The sequence below is a fragment of the Arachis hypogaea genome, chromosome 3, assembly GCF_003086295.3.
Source record: "Arachis hypogaea cultivar Tifrunner chromosome 3, arahy.Tifrunner.gnm2.J5K5, whole genome shotgun sequence".
Lineage (NCBI taxonomy): Eukaryota > Viridiplantae > Streptophyta > Magnoliopsida > Fabales > Fabaceae > Arachis > Arachis hypogaea.
In genome coordinates, this window is record NC_092038.1 from 77767546 (window position 1) to 77786641 (window position 19096).

General features: G+C 38.1%; 1 non-coding gene across 1 annotated transcript; it reads right to left on the reverse strand.

The window, feature by feature from the left end:
- Nucleotides 1–18459: 18459 nt before the first annotated feature.
- Nucleotides 18460–18566, reverse strand: LOC112793908 (small nucleolar RNA R71). Its single transcript, XR_003198595.1, has one exon. It is a non-coding gene; the product is annotated as a small nucleolar RNA R71 (small nucleolar RNA).
- Between the last annotated feature and the right edge of the window lie 530 nt (nt 18567–19096).

Genomic DNA, 19096 nt, shown 5'->3' on the forward strand with positions numbered 1-19096 from the left:
ATACAAGAGCAACACAGTATCTCCATATACTTATCTGAAATTCCCACTATTGATTTACATAAGTATTTCTATCCCTTTTATTTTCTTTTTATTATTAGTTTTCGAACTCATCATAAACCAATTTAATTTGCCTAACTGAGATTTACAAGGTGACCATAGTTTGCTTCATACCAACAATCTCTGTGGGATCGACCTTTACTCACATAAGGTTTATTACTTGGACGACCCAGTACACTTGCTGGTTAGTTGAACGGAGTTGTGTACACACATAGGTGCCATAATAATGATTCCATACAACAACAAAGAATACTACATCGATGTGATCACAATTTCGTCCACCAAGTTTTTGGCGCCGTTGCCGGGGATTGTTCGAGTATGGACAACTGACGGTTCATCTTGTTGCTCAGATTAGGTAATTTTCTTTTCAAAAAGTTTTCAAAAATCTTTCAAAAATATTTTTTTTATTATTTTCATTTTTCTAAAGTATATTTTCGAAAAAAAATAATAAAAATACAAAAAAATCATAAAATCATAAAAAAAACCAAAAATATTTTATGTTTCTTGTTTGAGTCTTGAGTCACATTTTAAGTTTGGTGTCAATTGCATGCTTTAAAAATTTTTTCTTGCATTTTTCAAAAATTCATGCATTCATAGTGTTCTTCATGATCTTCAAGATGTTCTTGGTAAATTCTCTTGTTTGATCTTGATGATTTCTTGTTTTGTGTTGTTTGTTGTTTTTCATATGCATTTTTCGTTTCTTAGAGTCGATGCATTAAAGATTTCTAAGTTTGGTGTCTTGCATGTTTTCTTTGCATCAAAAATTTTTCAAAATTATGTTCTTGATGTTCATCATGATCTTCAAAGTGTTCTTGGTGTTCATCTTGACATTCATAGTGTTCTTGCATGCATCTTGTGTTTTGATCCAAAATTTTCATGTTTTGGGTCATTTTTGTGTTTTTCTCTCTCATCATAAAAAAATTCAAAAATCAAAAAAATATCTTTTCCTTTTTTATCTCCTAATTTTCAAAATTTGAGTTGACTTAGTCAAAAATTTTAAAAATTAGTTGTTTCTTACAAGTCAAGTCAAATTTTCAATTTTAAAAATCTTATCTTTTCAAAACTTTTTAAAAAATTAAATCTCTTCCTTTTTTCTTATTAATTTTCGAAATTTTTTTTAAAATCTTTTTCAAAATCTTTTTCTTATCTTTTACATCATATTTTCGAAAATTAGCTAACAAGTAATGTGATTGATTCAAAAATTTGAAGTTTGTTACTTTCTTGTTAAGAAAGGTTCAATCTTTAAATTCTAGAATTTTATCTTTTAGTTTCTTGTTAGTCAAGTAATTAATTTTAATTTTAAAATCAAATCTTTTTCAAAATATCTTTTTTATCTTTTTAATCATATCTTTTTATCTTATCTTTTATATCATATCTTTTTCAAAAATTTATCTTTTTCAAAAAATTTGATTTCAAAATATCTTATCTAACTTCTTATCTTCTTATCTTTTCAAATTTGATTTTAATATCTTTTTCAACTAACTATTTAACTTTTTGTTTGTTTCTTATCTTTTTCAAAACCAACTAACTTCCTATCCCTCTCTAATTTTCGAAAATATCTCATCTCTTTTTCAAAAAATTCTTTTTAATTGTTTTAAGTTTTAATTTTAATTATATATTATCTTTAATTTTCGAAAATCACTAACCACTTTTTCAAAATTATTTTCGAAAATTTTCTATCTCTCCTCTTCTTCTATTTATTTATTTATTTACTAACACTTCTCTTCACTTCTCTTCATCTCAAATCACCACCTCTATCCTTACCCATTCTTCTTCACTCTTCTTTCCTTTCTTCTTCTACTAACATAAAGGAATCTCTATACTGTGACATAGAGGATTCCTCTTTCTTTTCTTGTTCTCTTCTTCCCTATATGAGCAGGAACAAGGAAAAAGACAAAAGCTTCCACCTCTGAGTCATGGGAGATGGAAAGACTCATCTAAAGGGTTTATAGCTCAGTGGTAGAATATTTGACTGCAAATCAAGAGATCCCTAAGATACCTCAGGGGATAAATGGTCCTCCACACAACTATTGGGAGCAACTAAGGATAGGAGCACCAAAATCACTAGGGATCATGCAACAGAAGCAAGGAAGAGACATAGAGGAGCTCAAAAAGCACCATTGGTCCTTCAAAAAGGCGCCACCCTCACTAAGGTGGACTCATTCCTTGTTCTTATATTTTTATGTTTTTCGATTTTGATGTTACATGTTTATCTATGTTTTGTGTCTCTACTTCATGATCATTAGGATGTAGTAACTATATCTTAAAGCTATGAATAAATTCTATAAATCCTTCACCTTTCTTAAATGAAAAATGTTTTAATTCAAAAGAACAAGAAGTACATGAATTTCAAATTTATCCTTGAATTTAATTTAATTATATTGATGTGGTGACAATACTTTTTGTTTTCTGAATGAATGCTTGAACAGTGCATATTTTTTATCTTGTTGTTTATGAATGTTAAAATTGTTGGCTCTTGAAAGAATGATGAACAAAGAGAAATGTTATTGATAATCTGAAAAATCATAAAATTGATTCTTGAAGCAAGAAAAAGCAGTGAAAAAAAAAGAAAAGCTTGCAAAAAAGAAAAATGGCGAAAAAAATAGAAAGAAAAAGAAAAAGCAAGCAGAAAAAGCCAATAGCCCTTAAAACCAAAAGGCAAGGGTAAAAAGGATCCAAGGCTTTGAGCATCAATGGATAGGAGGGTGATGAGCGGATATTTTATACGCTTTTTGGGGGTAATTTCATATAGATTTTAGCATGTTTTAATTGGTTTTTAGTAGAATATTATTAGTTTTTAGGCAAAAATCATATTTCTGGACTTTACTATGAGTTTGTGTATTTTTCTGTGATTTCAGGTATTTTCTGGCTGAAATTGAGGGAGCTGAGCAAAAATCTGAGTTAGGCTGAAAAAGGACTGCTGATGCTGTTGGATCCTGACCTCCCTGCACTCGAAATGAATTTTCTGGAGCTACAAGAGTCCAATTGACGCGCTCTCAACGGCGTTGGAAAGTAGACATCCAGGGCTTTCCAGCAATATATAATAGTCTATACTTTGCGCGAACATAGACGACGTAACTTGGCGTTGAACGCCAAGTACATGCTGCTGTCTGGAGTTAAACGCCAGAAAAACGTCATGATCCGGAGTTGAACGCCCAAAACACGTTATAACTTGGAGTTCAACTCCAAGAAAGGCCTCAACTCGTGGATAGCTTTAGTCTCAGCCCCAGCACACACCAAGTGGGCCCCAGAAGTGGATTTCTGCACCAATTATCTTAGTTTACTCACATTTTGTAAACCTAGGTTACTAGTTTACTATTTAAACAACGTTTAGAGATCTATCATGTACCTCATGACATTTTCAGATTTGAATTACATACTTTTTGACGGCATGAGTCTCTAAACTCCATTGTTGGGGGTGAGGAGCTCTGCAGCGTCTCGATGAATTAATACAATTCCTTTGTTTTCCATTCAAACACGCTTGTTCTTATCTAAGATGTTCATTCGCGCTTAATTATGGAGAAGGTGATGATCCGTGACAATCATCACCTTCCTCAATCCATGAACGTGTGCCTGACAACCACCTCCGTTCTACATCAGATTGAATGAGTATCTCTTAGATTCATTACTCAGAATCTTCGTGGTATAAGCCGGATTGATGGCGGCATTCATGAGAATCCGGAAAGTCTAAACCTTGTCTGTGGTATTCCGAGTAGGATTCTGGGATTGAATGACTGTGACGAGCTTCAAACTCCTGAAGGCTAGGCGTTAGTGACAGACGCAAAAGAATCAATGGATTTTATTCCAACCTGATTGAGAACCGACAGATGATTAGCCGTGCTGTGACAGAGCATAGGAACGTTTTCACTGAGAGGATGGGAAGTAGCCATTGACAACGGTGACACCCTACATAGAGCTTGCCATGGAAGGAACCTTGCGTGTGGAAAAGGATTTCAAGGAAGAGTTAAGGTTCAGAGGACAAAGCATCTCCAAAACTCCAACATATTTCTCATTACTGCACAACAAGTAACGCTTTTATTCTCCATTATTAAAGTAATAATTATTTATTTTATACCCTTTTCTTTATTAAAATACAAGGCTAAAGAATCCTATTGGTATCCTGACTAAGACAAATAAAATAAACATAGCTTGCTTCAATCCAACAATCTCCGTGGGATTCGACCCTTACTCACGTAAGGTATTACTTGGACGACCCAGTGCACTTGCTGGTTAGTTGTGCGGATTACAAATTCGTGCACCAAGTTTTTGGCGCCGTTACCGGGGATTGTTGAGTTTGAACAATTGAAGGCTTATTTTATTTCTTAGATTAGGAATAATTTATTTTTGTTGCTATAGAGTCATTAAATCTTGATAGGATAGTTTCTTTTCAAAAATATTATTTTTCTTAATTAATTGTAAATTTTTCGTATTAGTGTCTGTGTTCTTCATTGATCTTCAAGTTGTTCTTGTTTATTTTGCTTGTTTGATCTTGAGTTTTTCTTGTTTTGTGTCTTTTCTTGTTTCTCTTGTGCTTTTTCAAACAGTAACTTTCAAAAATTTTTACTTATATCCATTTTTAAAATTAACTCTGAAGTTGCTGCCCATTTTGCTGGAGCTTTAGTAGTTGTTCTTCATAATTGGGTATCTTCTTTGGAATCTTTTTCAAAAATAATTTTTCTTTTATTGAATCTTGTGCCAAACTTTAAGTTTGGTGTTTTCTTGCTAAGTTTTCTTTAATTTTCGAAAATTTGTCTTGGTTTTCTAAAAATTTTAAGTTCGGTGTTCTTCCTTTTGTTCTTGGTGTTCTTGTGAATCTTCAAAGTGTTCTTGAGTCTTTCTTGTGCTTTGATCTTAAAATTTTTAAGTTTGGTGTTCCTTGGTGTTTTCCCTCCAAAATTTTCGAAAATAAGGAACATTGGATCTAAAAATTTTAAATATTGTGTCTTTTGCATATTTTTCTCTTTCATCATAAAATTCAAAATTCAAAAAAATATTCTTCCTAACTAATTTTAAACTATTTTTTTCCGAAAATTTTATATAAAAAAAAATTTTCAGATTTCAATTTCAAAATATTTTTCAATTTCTTTTATTTGTTTCATTTTTATTTTATTTTATAAAAATTAATTTTTTTTATAAAATAAACAATAGCAACATACATATCATCTCTTTTATTCCATTATGGAATTAAGTGGGAATGATCAGTCCAGGAAGACTCTGGGGTCATATGCTAACCCCACTACTGCTTCATATGGGAGTAGTATCTGTATACCCTCCATTGGAGTTAGTAGCTTTGAGTTGAATCCTCAGCTCATTATCATGGTGCAGCAAAACTGCCAGTATTATGGTCTTCCACATGAAGAACCTACAGAATTTCTGGCACAATTTTTACAATTTGCTGACACAGTACATGATAAAGAAGTGGATCAGGATGTCTACAGATTATTACTGTTTCCATTTGCTGTAAAAGATCAAGCTAAGAGGTGGTTAAATAACCAGCCTAAGAACAGCATAAAAACATGGAAACAGCTGTCAGAAAAATTCTTGAATCACTATTTTTCTCCAAAACGGATGACACAGCTAAGGCTAAGCATCCAAGGCTTCAAACAAGGAGATAATGAATCCCTTTATGATGCCTGGGAGAGATACAGAGAGATGCTAAGAAAATGCCCCTCTGAAATGTTTTCAGAGTGGGTACAATTAGACATCTTCTACTATGGGCTTACAGAAAAAGCTCAGACCTCTCTAGACCACTCAGCTGGTGGATCTATACATATGAGAAAAACAATTAAAGAAGCTCAAGAGCTCATTGATACAGTTGCCAGAAATCAGCATCTGTACCTAAGCAGTGAATCTTCCATGAAAGAAGAAGCTAAAACAGTAACTGATGAACTCAGTCCTGTAGATCAGGCTAATGAATTCAATCAGCAATTAGACTTTTTAACTCAGCAGCTAGCCGAATTCAAGGAAATACTACAGGAAACAAGAATGTCTAACAGGAATATGGAAGTACAGTTAAGGCAAACAGAAAAGCAACTGTCAAAACAAATAGCAGAAGAATGCCAAGCAGTTCAACTAAGAAGTGGGAAAACATTAAATACCTCACTTCAAAGCAGCAGGAAGCCAAGAAATGAACAAATGGCTACTCAAAATCCCTCTGAGGACAATCAGAGCCCAGAGAGGAATAATGCTGGCGCTGAACGCCCAGCCTATGCTCATTCCTGGCGTTCAACGCCAGAAACAAGCATGGATCAGGCGTTGAACGCCCAAAGGGAGCATGGTTCTGGCGTTCAGACGCCAGTAACAAATGGGGAGATGGCGTCTAACGCCACTCCAGCTTCCACCCCTGGCATCCAAATGCCAGTAGGGGATCAGTCACATACAAGTGCTGATGACAACCCTTCTAAAAAGGCTTCCCAACCCACATCTGTAGGTAATAAACCTGCAGCAACTAAGGTTGAGGAATACAAAGCCAAAATGCCTTATCCTCAAAAACTCCGCCAAGCGGAACAGGATAAGCAATTTGCCCGCTTTGCAAACTATCTCAGGACTCTTGAAATAAAGATTCCGTTTGCAGAAGCACTTGAGCAAATACCCTCTTATGCTAAGTTCATGAAAGAGATCTTAAGTCATAAGAAGGATTGGAGGGAAACTGAAAAAGTTTACCTCACTGAAGAATGCAGTGCAGTCATTCTGAAAAGCTTACCTGAGAAGCTTAAAGATCCTGGGAGCTTTATGATACCATGCACATTAGAGGGTACTTGTGCCAAGCAAGCTTTATGTGATCTTGGGGCAAGTATCAACCTAATACCTGCATCTACTATCAGAAAGCTTGGTTTAACTGAAGAAATCAAACCAACCAGGATATGTCTTCAACTTGCTGATGGCTCCATTAAATACCCATCAGGAGTGATTGAAGACATGATTGTCAAGGTTGGGCCATTCGCCTTCCCTACTGACTTTGTGGTGCTGGAAATGGAGGAGCACAAGAGTGCAACTCTCATTCTAGGAAGACCTTTCCTAGCAACTGGCCGAACCCTCATTGATGTCCAAAAAGGGGAAGTAACCTTGAGTGTCAATGAGGAGGAGTTTAAGTTGAATGTTGTCAAAGCCATGCAACATCCAGACACCCCAAATGACTGCATGAGTGTTGATATTATTGACTCTCTGGTAAGAGAGGTCAATATGGCTGAGAGTCTCGAGTTAGAGCTAAAGGACATCTTTAAAGATGTTCAGCCTAATTTGGAGGAATCAGAGAAGATAATAGAACCTCTGAAAATCCCTCAAGAAGAGGAGAAACCTCCAAAACCCGAACTCAAACCATTACCACCATCCCTGAAATATGCATTTCTGGGAGAAGGTGATACCTTTCCTGTAATTATAAGCTCTACCTTAGAGCCACAGGAAGAGGAAGCACTAATTCAAGTGCTAAGGACACACAAGACAGCTCTTGGGTGGTCCATCAGTGATCTTAAGGGCATTAGTCCAGCCAGATGCATGCACAAGATCCTATTGGAGGGTGACGCCAAGCCTGTGGTCCAACCACAAAGGCGGCTGAACCCAGCCATGAAGGAAGTGGTGCAAAAGGAGGTCACTAAATTACTAGAGGTTGGGATTATTTATCCTATTTCTGACAGCCCCTGGGTAAGCCCTGTCCAAGTCGTCCCTAAAAAGGGAGGCATGACAGTGGTTCACAATGAAAAAAATGAACTGGTTCCTACAAGAACAGTTACAGGGTGGCGTATGTGTATTGATTATAGAAGGCTCAATGCAGCCACCAGAAAGGATCATTTTCCTTTACCATTCATAGACCAAATGCTAGAAAGACTAGCAGGTCATGAATACTACTGCTTCCTGGATGGATATTCAGGTTATAATCAAACTGCAGTAGATCCCCAGGATCAAGAGAAAACGGCATTCACCTGCCCATCTGGAGTATTTGCATACAGAAGGATGCCATTTGGCCTGTGCAATGCACCTGCAACTTTTCAGAGGTGCATGCTCTCAATTTTCTCTGATATGGTGGAAAAATTCCTGGAAGTCTTCATGGATGACTTTTCAGTATTTGGAGACTCATTCAGCTCCTGTCTTGACCATCTAGCACTTGTTCTAAAGAGATGCCAATAGACTAACCTGGTTTTAAACTGGGAAAAATGTCACTTTATGGTAACTGAAGGAATTGTCCTTGGGCACAAAATCTCGAACAAGGGAATAGAGGTGGATCAAGCTAAAGTAGAGGTAATTGAAAAATTACCACCACCTGCCAATGTTAAGGCAATCAGAAGCTTTCTGGGGCATGCAGGATTCTATAGGAGGTTTATAAAGGATTTTTCAAAAATCGCCAAACCTCTGAGCAACCTGCTAGCTGCTGACACGCCATTTATCTTGGATAAAGAGTGTCTGCAGGCATTTGAGACTCTGAAAGCTAAATTGGTTACAGCACCAATCATCTCTGCACCAGACTGGACATTACCATTTGAATTGATGTGTGATGCCAGTGACCATGCCATTGGTGCAGTGTTGGGACAAAGGCATGACAAGCTTCTGCACGTCATTTACTATGCCAGTCGTGTTCTAAATGATGCACAGAAGAATTACACAACCACGGAAAAAGAGCTACTTGCAGTGGTTTACGCCATTGACAAATTCAGATCCTATTTAGTAGGATCAAAAGTGATTGTGTACACTGATCATGCTGCTCTTAAATATCTACTCACAAAGCAGGATTCAAAACCCAGACTCATCAGATGGGTGTTGCTTCTGCAAGAGTTTGATATAGAAATAAGAGACAGAAAAGGGACAGAGAATCAAGTAGCAGATCACCTGTCCCGAATAGAACCAGTAGAAGGGGCGTCCCTCCCTCTCACTGAGATCTCTGAAACTTTTCCGGATGAGCAACTCTTTGCCATCCAGGAAGTGCCATGGTTTGCAGACATTGCAAACTACAAGGCAGTGAGATTCATACCCAAAGAATACAGTAGGGTGCAATCAAAGAAATTGATCACAGATGCAAAGTACTATCTTCGGGATGAACCATATCTCTTCAAGAGATGTGCAGACGGAGTAATCCGTAGATGTGTGCCTAAGGAAGAAGCGCAAAAGATTTTATGGCACTGCCATGGATCACAGTATGGAGGACATTTTGGAAGTGAGCGAACAGCCACAAGAGTCCTCCAAAGTGGCTTCTACTGGCCTACTCTCTATAAAGATTCCCGAGCGTTTGTGCTTAATTGTGACAGTTGCCAAAGATCTGGCAATCTGCCTCACAGTTATGCCATGCCTCAACAAGGGATCTTGGAGATTGAGTTGTTTGATGTATGGGGCATTGACTTCATGGGACCTTTCCCACCATCATACTCAAACACTTATATTCTGGTGGCAGTGGATTATGTATCCAAATGGGTGGAGGCTATTGCAACACCCACTAATGACACTAAAACAGTGTTAAAATTCCTCCAGAAACACATCTTCAGCAGATTTGGTACCCCTAGAGTATTAATCAGTGATGGGGGCACTCATTTCTGCAATAAACAGCTTTACTCTGCTTTGGTTCGTTATGGAGTTAGCCACAGGGTGGCCACTCCATATCATCCATAGACTAATGGGCAAGCTGAAGTCTCAAATAGAGAACTCAAAAGAATCCTGGAACGGACTGTAATTAACTGTAGAAGGGATTGGGCAAGGAGCTTGGATGATGCTCTGTGGGCATACAGAACAGCATTCAAGACCCCTATAGGGACCTCTCCATACCAGCTTGTGTATGGAAAGGCATGTCACTTGCCAGTGGAACTGGAACACAAGGCCTACTGGGCAACCAGATTCCTAAACCTTGATGCCAAGTTAGCTGGAGAAAAACGATTGCTCCAGTTAAATGAGCTAGAGGAATTTAGACTCAATGCTTTCGAGAATGCAAAAATATACAAAGAGAAAGCAAAAAGATGGCATGATAAGAAATTGTCATCCAGAGTCTTTGAGCCGGGGCAGAAAGTTCTGCTATTTAATTCTAGGCTCAAATTATTCCCTGGGAAATTAAAATCCCGGTGGAGAGGTCCATATGTAATTACAAGTGTATCACCATATGGATACGTAGAGCTTCAGGATAATGACTCTAACAAAAAGTTCATTGTTAATGGACAGAGAATTAAACATTATCTTGAAAATAACTTCGAGCAAGAATGCTCAAAACTGAGACTTGATTAGAGCTCAGTGGTAGTCCAGCTAAAGACAATAAAGAAGCGCTTGCTGGGAGGCAACCCAGCCATTTACAAAGTTTATTTACTAATTAAATAAATTTCCTTTTTTACAGGTATGAGTCCAAGTATCTTCAAAGGGTAAAAATAGCAATTGATTGAATTCACAGAGTTACAGGGAAATTGGAAGCTCACTGGCGTGAAAAAGCCAGTAAGAAACATTTTGGGCGTTGAACGCCCAAAAGAAGCACCCACTGGGCGTTCAACGCCAGTAAGGGTAGCCATCTGGGCGTTAAACGCCAGAAAGGAGCATCTTCTGGGCGTTCAACGCCAGATTGTTAGCATCCTGGGCGTTCAGAAAAACGCCCAGTGACAAAGGACTTCCTGGCATTCAACGCCAGAAAGAAGCATCAGCTGGGCGTTGAACGCCCAGGAGAAGCAGCATTTGGGCGTTAAACGCCCAAAACATGCATCATTTGGGCGTTTAACGCCAGGATGGTGGGAGGAGGTAAAATTCGTTTTTCTTTATAATTTTTCTAAATTTTTATGTTTCAATTCATGATTTCTTGCATAAACATGTTTCAAATTATCATCCCTCAAATCAAATTAGTTTTCTAAAAATCCTAACTTCTAAAATCCCTTTTTCAAAAGTATCAAATATATCTTAATTCATAAACACAAATCTTTTTTTCAATCCAAATCTTTTTCAAATCTTTTTCAACTCATCATATCTTCTGGATTTCGAAATTGCCTCTCCCTCTATTCCTCTCCTTTTCTTTCTTTTGCTTGAGGACAAGCAAACCTCTAAGTTTGGTGTGAGTTGCCATGATCACTGAGCTAAAACTCATCAAGATCATGGAACCTAAGGGAACAAGAAGAGCAAGGATGTGAACTGAAGGAACTAAAGCATCAGAAGCTATTCCTTGAAGGACCAAGCACCCCACAGACTAGAGGAACATCCACTTCCCAAAAATCAGGTTGTTAAGTTCTAATTTTAAGCTTTAACTCTGTGATAGTATTTTTATAGAAATTTACCTTAGAAGTTATATAGGAGTAGTAGTAATTAGTATCTCTATTTTGATTTTATCTCCAATTAAGCTATAATTTATTTTTCTCATCATTATCAAACATGAATAAATTAGTAGATTCTTAGAATAAAGAGGCAATATTTTTTCGAGTTCTTAACAAGGAAAATTCTAATTATTTATATGTGGTGGCAATACTTTTTGTCTTCTGAATGAATGCCTGAACAGTGCATATTTTTGATATTGAATTTTATGAATGTTAAAATTGTTTGCTCCTGAAAGAATGATGAACAAGAGAAATGTTATTGATGATCTGAAAAATCATGAAATTGATTCTTGAAGCAAGAAAAAGCAGTGAAAAACAAGCTTGTGAAAAAAAAAATTACAAGGAATCATTGGATAAAGAAAAAAAGAAAAAGCCAATAGGCCTTAAAACCAAAAGGCAAGGGTAAAAAGGATCCAAGGCTTTGAGCATCAATGGATAGGAGGGCCCAAGGAAATAAATCCAGGCCTAAGCGGCTAAATCAAGCTGTCCCTAACCATGTGCTTGTGGCATGCAGGTCCAAGTGAAAAGCTTGAGACTGAGTGGTTAAAGTCGTGATCTAAAGCTAAAGAGTGTGCTTAAGAACTCTGGACACCTCTAACTGGGGACTCTAGCAAAGCTGAGTCACAATCTGAAAAGGTTCACCTAGTTACGTGTCTGTGGCATTTATGTATCCGGTGGTAATACTGGAAAACAAAATGCTTAGGGTCACGGCCAAGACTCAATAAGTAGCTGTGTTCAAGAATCAACATACTAAACTAGGAGAGTCAATAATACTATCTGAATTCTGAGTTCCTATGGATGCCAACCATTCTGAATTTCAAAGGATAAAGTGAGATGCCAAAACTGTTCAGAAGCAAAAAGCTACAAGCCCCGCTCATCTAATAAGAATCTGAGCTTCACTTAAAACTCTGAGATATTATTGCTTCTTAATTTCTTTTCATCCTATTTTATTTATCTAGTTGCTTGAGGACAAGCAACAGTTTAAGTTTGGTGTTGTGATGAGCGGATATTTTATACGCTTTTTGGGGGTAATTTCATGTAGATTTTAGCATGTTTTAATTGGTTTTTAGTAGAATATTATTAGTTTTTAGGCAAAAATCATATTTCTGGACTTTACTATGAGTTTGTGTGTTTTTCTGTGATTTCAGATATTTTCTGGCTGAAATTGAGGGAGCTGAGCAAAAATCTGAGTTAGGCTGAAAAAGGAATGCTGATGTTGTTGGATCCTGACCTCCCTGCACTCGAAATGGATTTTCTGGATCTACAGGAGTCCAATTGGCGCGCTCCCAACGGCGTTGGAAAGTAGACATCCAGGGCTTTCCAGCAATATATAATAGTCCATACTTTGCGTGAACATAGACGACGTAACTTGGCGTTGAACCCCAAGTACATGCTGCTGTCTGGAGTTAAACGCCAGAAAAACGTCATGATCCGGAGTTGAACGCCCAAAACACGTTATAACTTGGAGTTCAACTCCATGAAAGGCCTCAACTCGTGGATAGCTTTAGTCTCAGCCCCAGCACACACCAAGTGGGCCCCAGAAGTGGATTTCTGCACCAATTATCTTAGTTTACTCACATTTTGTAAACCTAGGTTACTAGTTTACTATTTAAACAACTTTTAGAGATCTATCATGTACCTCATGACATTTTCAGATTTGAATTACATACTTTTTGACGGCATGAGTCTCTAAACTCCATTGTTGGGGGTGAGGAGCTCTGCAGCGTCTCGATGAATTAATACAATTCCTTTGTTTTCCATTCAAACACGCTTGTTCTTATCTAAGATGTTCATTCGCGCTTAATTATGGAGAAGGTGATGATCCGTGACAATTATCACCTTCCTCAATCCATGAACGTGTGCCTGACAACCACCTCCGTTCTACATCAGATTGAATGAGTATCTCTTAGATTCATTACTCAGAATCTTCGTGGTATAAGCCGGATTGATGGCGGCATTCATGAGAATCCGGAAAGTCTAAACCTTGTCTGTGGTATTCCGAGTAGGATTCTGGGATTGAATGACTGTGACGAGCTTCAAACTCCTGAAGGCTGGGCGTTAGTGACAGACGCAAAAGAATCAATGGATTCTATTCTAACCTGATTGAGAACCGACAGATGATTAGCCGTGCTGTGACAGAGCATAGGAACGTTTTCACTGAGAGGATGGGAAGTAGCCATTGACAACGGTGACACCCTACATAGAGCTTGCCATGGAAGGAACCTTGCGTGTGGAAAAGGATTTCAAGGAAGAGTTAAGGTTCAGAGGACAAAGCATCTCCAAAACTCCAACATATTTCTCATTACTGCACAACAAGTAACGCTTTTATTCTCCATTATTAAAGTAATAATTATTTATTTTATACCCTTTTCTTTATTAAAATACAAGGCTAAAGAATCCTATTGGTATCCTGACTAAGACAAATAAAATAAACATAGCTTGCTTCAATCCAACAATCTCCGTGGGATTCGACCCTTACTCACGTAAGGTATTACTTGGACGACCCAGTGCACTTGCTGGTTAGTTGTGCGGATTACAAATTCGTGCACCAGAGGGCCCAAGGAAATCAAATCCAGGCCTAAGCGGCTAAATCAAGCTGTCCTTAACCATGTGTTTGTGTCATGAAGGCCCAAGTGAAAAGCTTGAGACTGAATGGTTAAAGTCGTGATCCAAAGCAAAAAGAGTGTGCTTAAGAGCTCTGTACACCTCTAACTGGGGACTCTAGCAAAGCTGAGTCACAATCTGAAAAGGTTCACCCAGTCATGTGTCTGTGGCATTTATGTATCCGGTGGTAATACTGGAAAACAAAATGCTTAGGGCCACGGCCAAGACTCATAAGTAGCTGTGTTCAAGAATCAACATACTTAACTAGGAAAGTCAATAACACTATCCGAAATTCTAAGTTCCTAGAGAAGCCAATCATTCTAAACTTCAAAGGAAAAAAATGAGATGCCAAAACTGTTCAGAAGCAAAAAAGCTACAAGTCCCGCTCCTCTAATTATAATTAATATTCATTGATATTCTGGAATTTATAGTATATTCTCTTCTTTTTATCCTAATTGATTTTCAGTTGCTTGGGGACAAGCAACAATTTAAGTTTGGTGTTGTGATGAGCGGATAATTTATACGCTTTTTGGCATTGTTTTTAGGTAGTTTTTAGTAAGTTTAAGCTACTTTCAGGGATGTTTTCATTAGTTTTTATGTTAAATTCACATTTCTGGACTTTACTATGAGTTTGTGTGTTTTTCTATGATTTCAGGTAATTTCTGGCTGAAATTGAGGGACTTGAGCAAAACTCTGAAAAAGGCTGAGAAAAAGACTGTTGATGCTGTTGGAATCTGACCTCCCTGCACTCGAAATGGATTTTCTGGAGCTACAGAACTCCAAATAGCGCGCTCTTAACGGCGTTGAAAGTAGACATCCAGAGCTTTCCAGAAATATATAATAGTCCATACTTTATTCGGAAATTGACGACGTAACTTGGCGTTGAATGCCAAGTACATGCTGCTATCTGGAGTTAAACGCCAGAAACACATCATGATCCGGAGTTGAACGCCCAAAACACGTTATAACTTGGCGTTCAACTCCAAGAAAAGCCTCAGCTCGTGGATAGATTAAGCTCAGCCCAAACATACACCAAGTGGGCCCCGGAAGTGGATTTATGCATCAATTACTTACTCATGTAAACCCTAGTAGCTAGTTTAGTATAAATAAGACTTTTTACTAGTGTATTAGTCATCTTTTGACCATTCGGTCTTTTGATCATTCAGGGGGCTGGCCATTCGGCCATGCCTGAACCTTTCACTTATGTATTTTCAACGGTGGAGTTTCTACACACCATAGATTAAGGGTGTGGAGCTCTGCTGTACCTCAAGTTCAATACAATTATTATTACTTTCTATTCAATTCTCTTCTATCCTTATTCCAAGATATACGTTATACTTAACTTTGATGAATGTGATGATCCGTGACACTCATCATCATTCTCACTTATGAACGCGTGTGATTGACAACCACTTCCGTTCTACTTTAGGCAGGGCGCATATCTCTTAGATTCCCCAACAGAATCTTCGTGGTATAAGTTAGATAGATGGCGGCATTCATGAGGATCCGGAAAGTCTAAACCTTGTCTATGATATTCCGAGTAGGATTCTGGGATTGAATGACTGTGACGAGCTTCAAACTCCTGAAGGCTGGGCGTGATGACAAGCGCAAAAGAATCAAGGGATTCTATTCCAACCTGATTGAGAACCGACAAATGATTAGCCGTGCTGTGACAGAGCATAGGAACGTTTTCACTGAGAGGATGGGATGTAGCCATTGACAACGGTGATTCCCTACATACAGCTTGCCATGGAAAGGAGTAGGAAGGATTGGATGAATGTAATAAGAAAATAGAGATACGAGAGCAACACAGCATCTCCATATACTTATCTGAAATTCCCACTATTGATTTACATAAGTATTTCTATCCCTTTTATTTTCTTTTTATTATTAGTTTTCGAACTCATCATAAACCAATTTAATTTGCCTAACTGAGATTTACAAGGTGACCATAGTTTGCTTCATACCAACAATCTCTGTGGGATCGACCCTTACTCACGTAAGGTTTATTACTTGGACGACCCAGTACACTTGCTGGTTAGTTGAACGGAGTTGTGTACACACATAGGTGCCATAATAATGATTCCATACAACAACAAAGAATACTACATCGATGTGATCACAATTTCGTCCACCAGGTATTAAGCAGGTATTGAGTAGAATCAGAGTAGGAGTTATACCTGGGTGCTCCAGTGTATTTATAATGGTGAGATGTGGCCTCCTGTGGATAAGATAAGTTAGTTATCTTATCTTATCTTTATCTTATCTTCAAGTGAGGTCATCTTATCTTTAAGGGAACCGTCTCATCTTTCTGGGCTCTGACCGCCTTTAGATTTGGGCTGTGTTTCTTCATTTTGGGCCTGCGTTGGGCTCCTTTGGCGATTTGGCCGAGCTCTTTGAGAAGAGGTCGGGCATTGGCCGAGCTCTTTGAGAAGAGGTCAGATAGTCTGACCTGAAGAGGTCGGTCGGCTTGTCGCTAAACATCCCGGGTCGGACAGCTTGACCCAGGGTATGAATAGAACGTTAGTGAAAATTGTGATTGCCACTAACGTTCTCGAACCCACAATGTCACTTAACGTTAACTTTACTAACGCCCATGCCTAATTCATACTTCTCTGCAAGCTAGGCCCACTAAAGATTGGAACTGCTTCAACTCAAGATCCAAAGCCCACATCCAAGCCTTGAAGAACTCACTAGAAGATCAAGAGGAGTAGTATATATAGGAGTAGTTTTGAACTATAGAGGAGCTTGACACTTTGGAGAACTACTCTCTGTATATTTACTTTTCTGCACTTTTAGCTGGGATGTATTATTTTCTGCCATTTTCCATTTCTAGAGCTATGAACAACTAAACCCCTTTCATTGATTTAGGGAGCTCTGTTGTAATTTGATGGATCAATTATAGTTTTCATTCTCTTCTTATTTCTTCTCTTTTGACTTACTAGAAAGCTTTCGATCTTAATTCAATTGGTTAGTTGTCTTGGAAAAGAAACTCTCCATAATTGGATCTCCTCTGAGCCTTGGAAAAGGGATGAGAAGATAATGCTAGAAATGCTTTCTCATATTGGACCAAATTGGGGTCTGGGCAAATATAGTGACATGTAATCCTCCCAACACTTTGATTTGGAAATACATGTGGTATAATCAGTGATCATACTTCATCTCTTTCCATGAGCAATTAAATCAAGAAATTGGGCAAATGTTCAAGCTTAGAGAGATTGGATTACCAAGGAATTGGAATCTAATCACCTAAGATTGCCAAGGAGATCAATAGATGCATTGATTGAGGAAGAGATGAAAATGAACTTGATTCGGAGAATACAACATCTCCTGAGCCCAATGAATTCCCTAATTCTGATCTTACCCATTCTCTTTATTTTCTGTCATTTATTTTCATGCTCATTACCCCAAATCCCCATTTAAGATTCTGCACTTTATTTTCTGCTATTTACTTTTCCGCCATTTAATTTTCTGCAATTCTCAAACTACACTCTATTTAGCTCAACTAGCATACTCTTCCAACTAAAGTTGCTTGACCAATCAATCCCTGTGGGATTCGACCTCACTCTATTGTGAGTTTTTACTTGACGACAAATTCGGTATACTTGCCGAAGGGAAATTTGTTGAGAGACAAGTTTTCACGCATCAAGTTTATGGCGTCGTTGCCAGGAATTGATTTTGTATCAACAATGATTAAGTTTGAAGCTCACTAGATTGGGCATTTTTCCCTTGTTTGTTTACTTTATTCAGTCATTTATTTTCACTTTTTTTAACTTTTTCCTCATCCTTTATACCCTCTCTGTTTTTCTTTCTTTCTTTGTTATTATCTACAATTCTACTCACTAACCCACTAACTATTTGATAATTTGCATCACTCACACTAACAATCACTCTAACAAGAATAACCTCTTCATTTTATCTCTTGCTGCGTGTTTTGTTAGTTGTATGACAGGGAAAAGAGGAAGCAAGAGGGAACTCAACTTCCTTCGATTTAGAACCTGAGAGAACCCTCTGAAGATTAAGGAGGGAAGCAAGAGGGAAAGGAGTTGTCGGTGCTGAGGAAGAGGAAGAGTACTTTGAGCCCAACATGGAAGAGAACTTGGAAAACAATCATGAAGAAAAAGCTCAAAACCATGCTAGAGAAGGCCCTGCAAATCATGCTCGGCAAGAAAGAAGAGTTCTAGGCTCCTACATCAATCCAAATCTAGGAAACTGCGGAAGTAGCATCCAGAAGCCCACCATACATGCCAACAACTTTGAACTAAAACCCCAGCTCATCACCCTTGTTCAGAACAACTGCTCATTTGGAAAAAGTTCTCAAGAAGACCCCAATCAACATCTAACCACCTTCCTGAGAATTTGTGACACTGTGAAGTCTAATGGAGTCCACTCGGATGTCTATAGGCTACTGTTGTTCCCTTTTTCACTCAGTGACAAGGCATCCAAGTGGCTCGAATCCTTTCCAAAGGAGAGCTTGACAAATTGGGAAGATGTGGTGAACAAATTTTTGGCAAGATTCTACCCTCCTCAAAAAATTAACAGGCTGAGAGCTGAGGTGCAGACTTTCAGGCAACAAGATGGTGAGACTCTCTATGAGGCATGGGAGAGGTTCAAGGACTTAACAAGAAGATGCCCACCAGATATGTTCAATGAATGGGTTCAACTTCACATTTTCTATGAAGGTCTTTCCTATGAGTCAAAGAAGGTTGTAGATCATTCATCAAGGGCTCTCTAAACAAGAAGAAAACCATTGAAGAAGCCATAGATGTCATTGAAACAGTAGCTGAGAATGACTACTTCTATGCCTCTGAAAGAAGTAACACTCGAAGAGTAATGGAGCTAAACCACATGGATGCATTGCTAGCTCAAAATAAGATGATCACCAAGCAGCTAGCAGATCTCACCAAGAAGGTAGAGGAAAACGAAGTTGCAGCAGTCATCACTTCATCACCAACTTAATAATGAGTAAATATAGGAGAAGAAGGTGACTGGGAACAAGCCAACTATGTTGGAAACTCACCTAGACAAATCCATGACCCATACTCCAAAACCTACAACTTTGGATGGAGAAATCACCCCAACTTTGGTTGGGAAAATCAACAAGACCAAGATCAGGACCAGAGACGCCACAACCTCAACTCCAACAACAATGCAACTCACCAACATACCTCACAGAG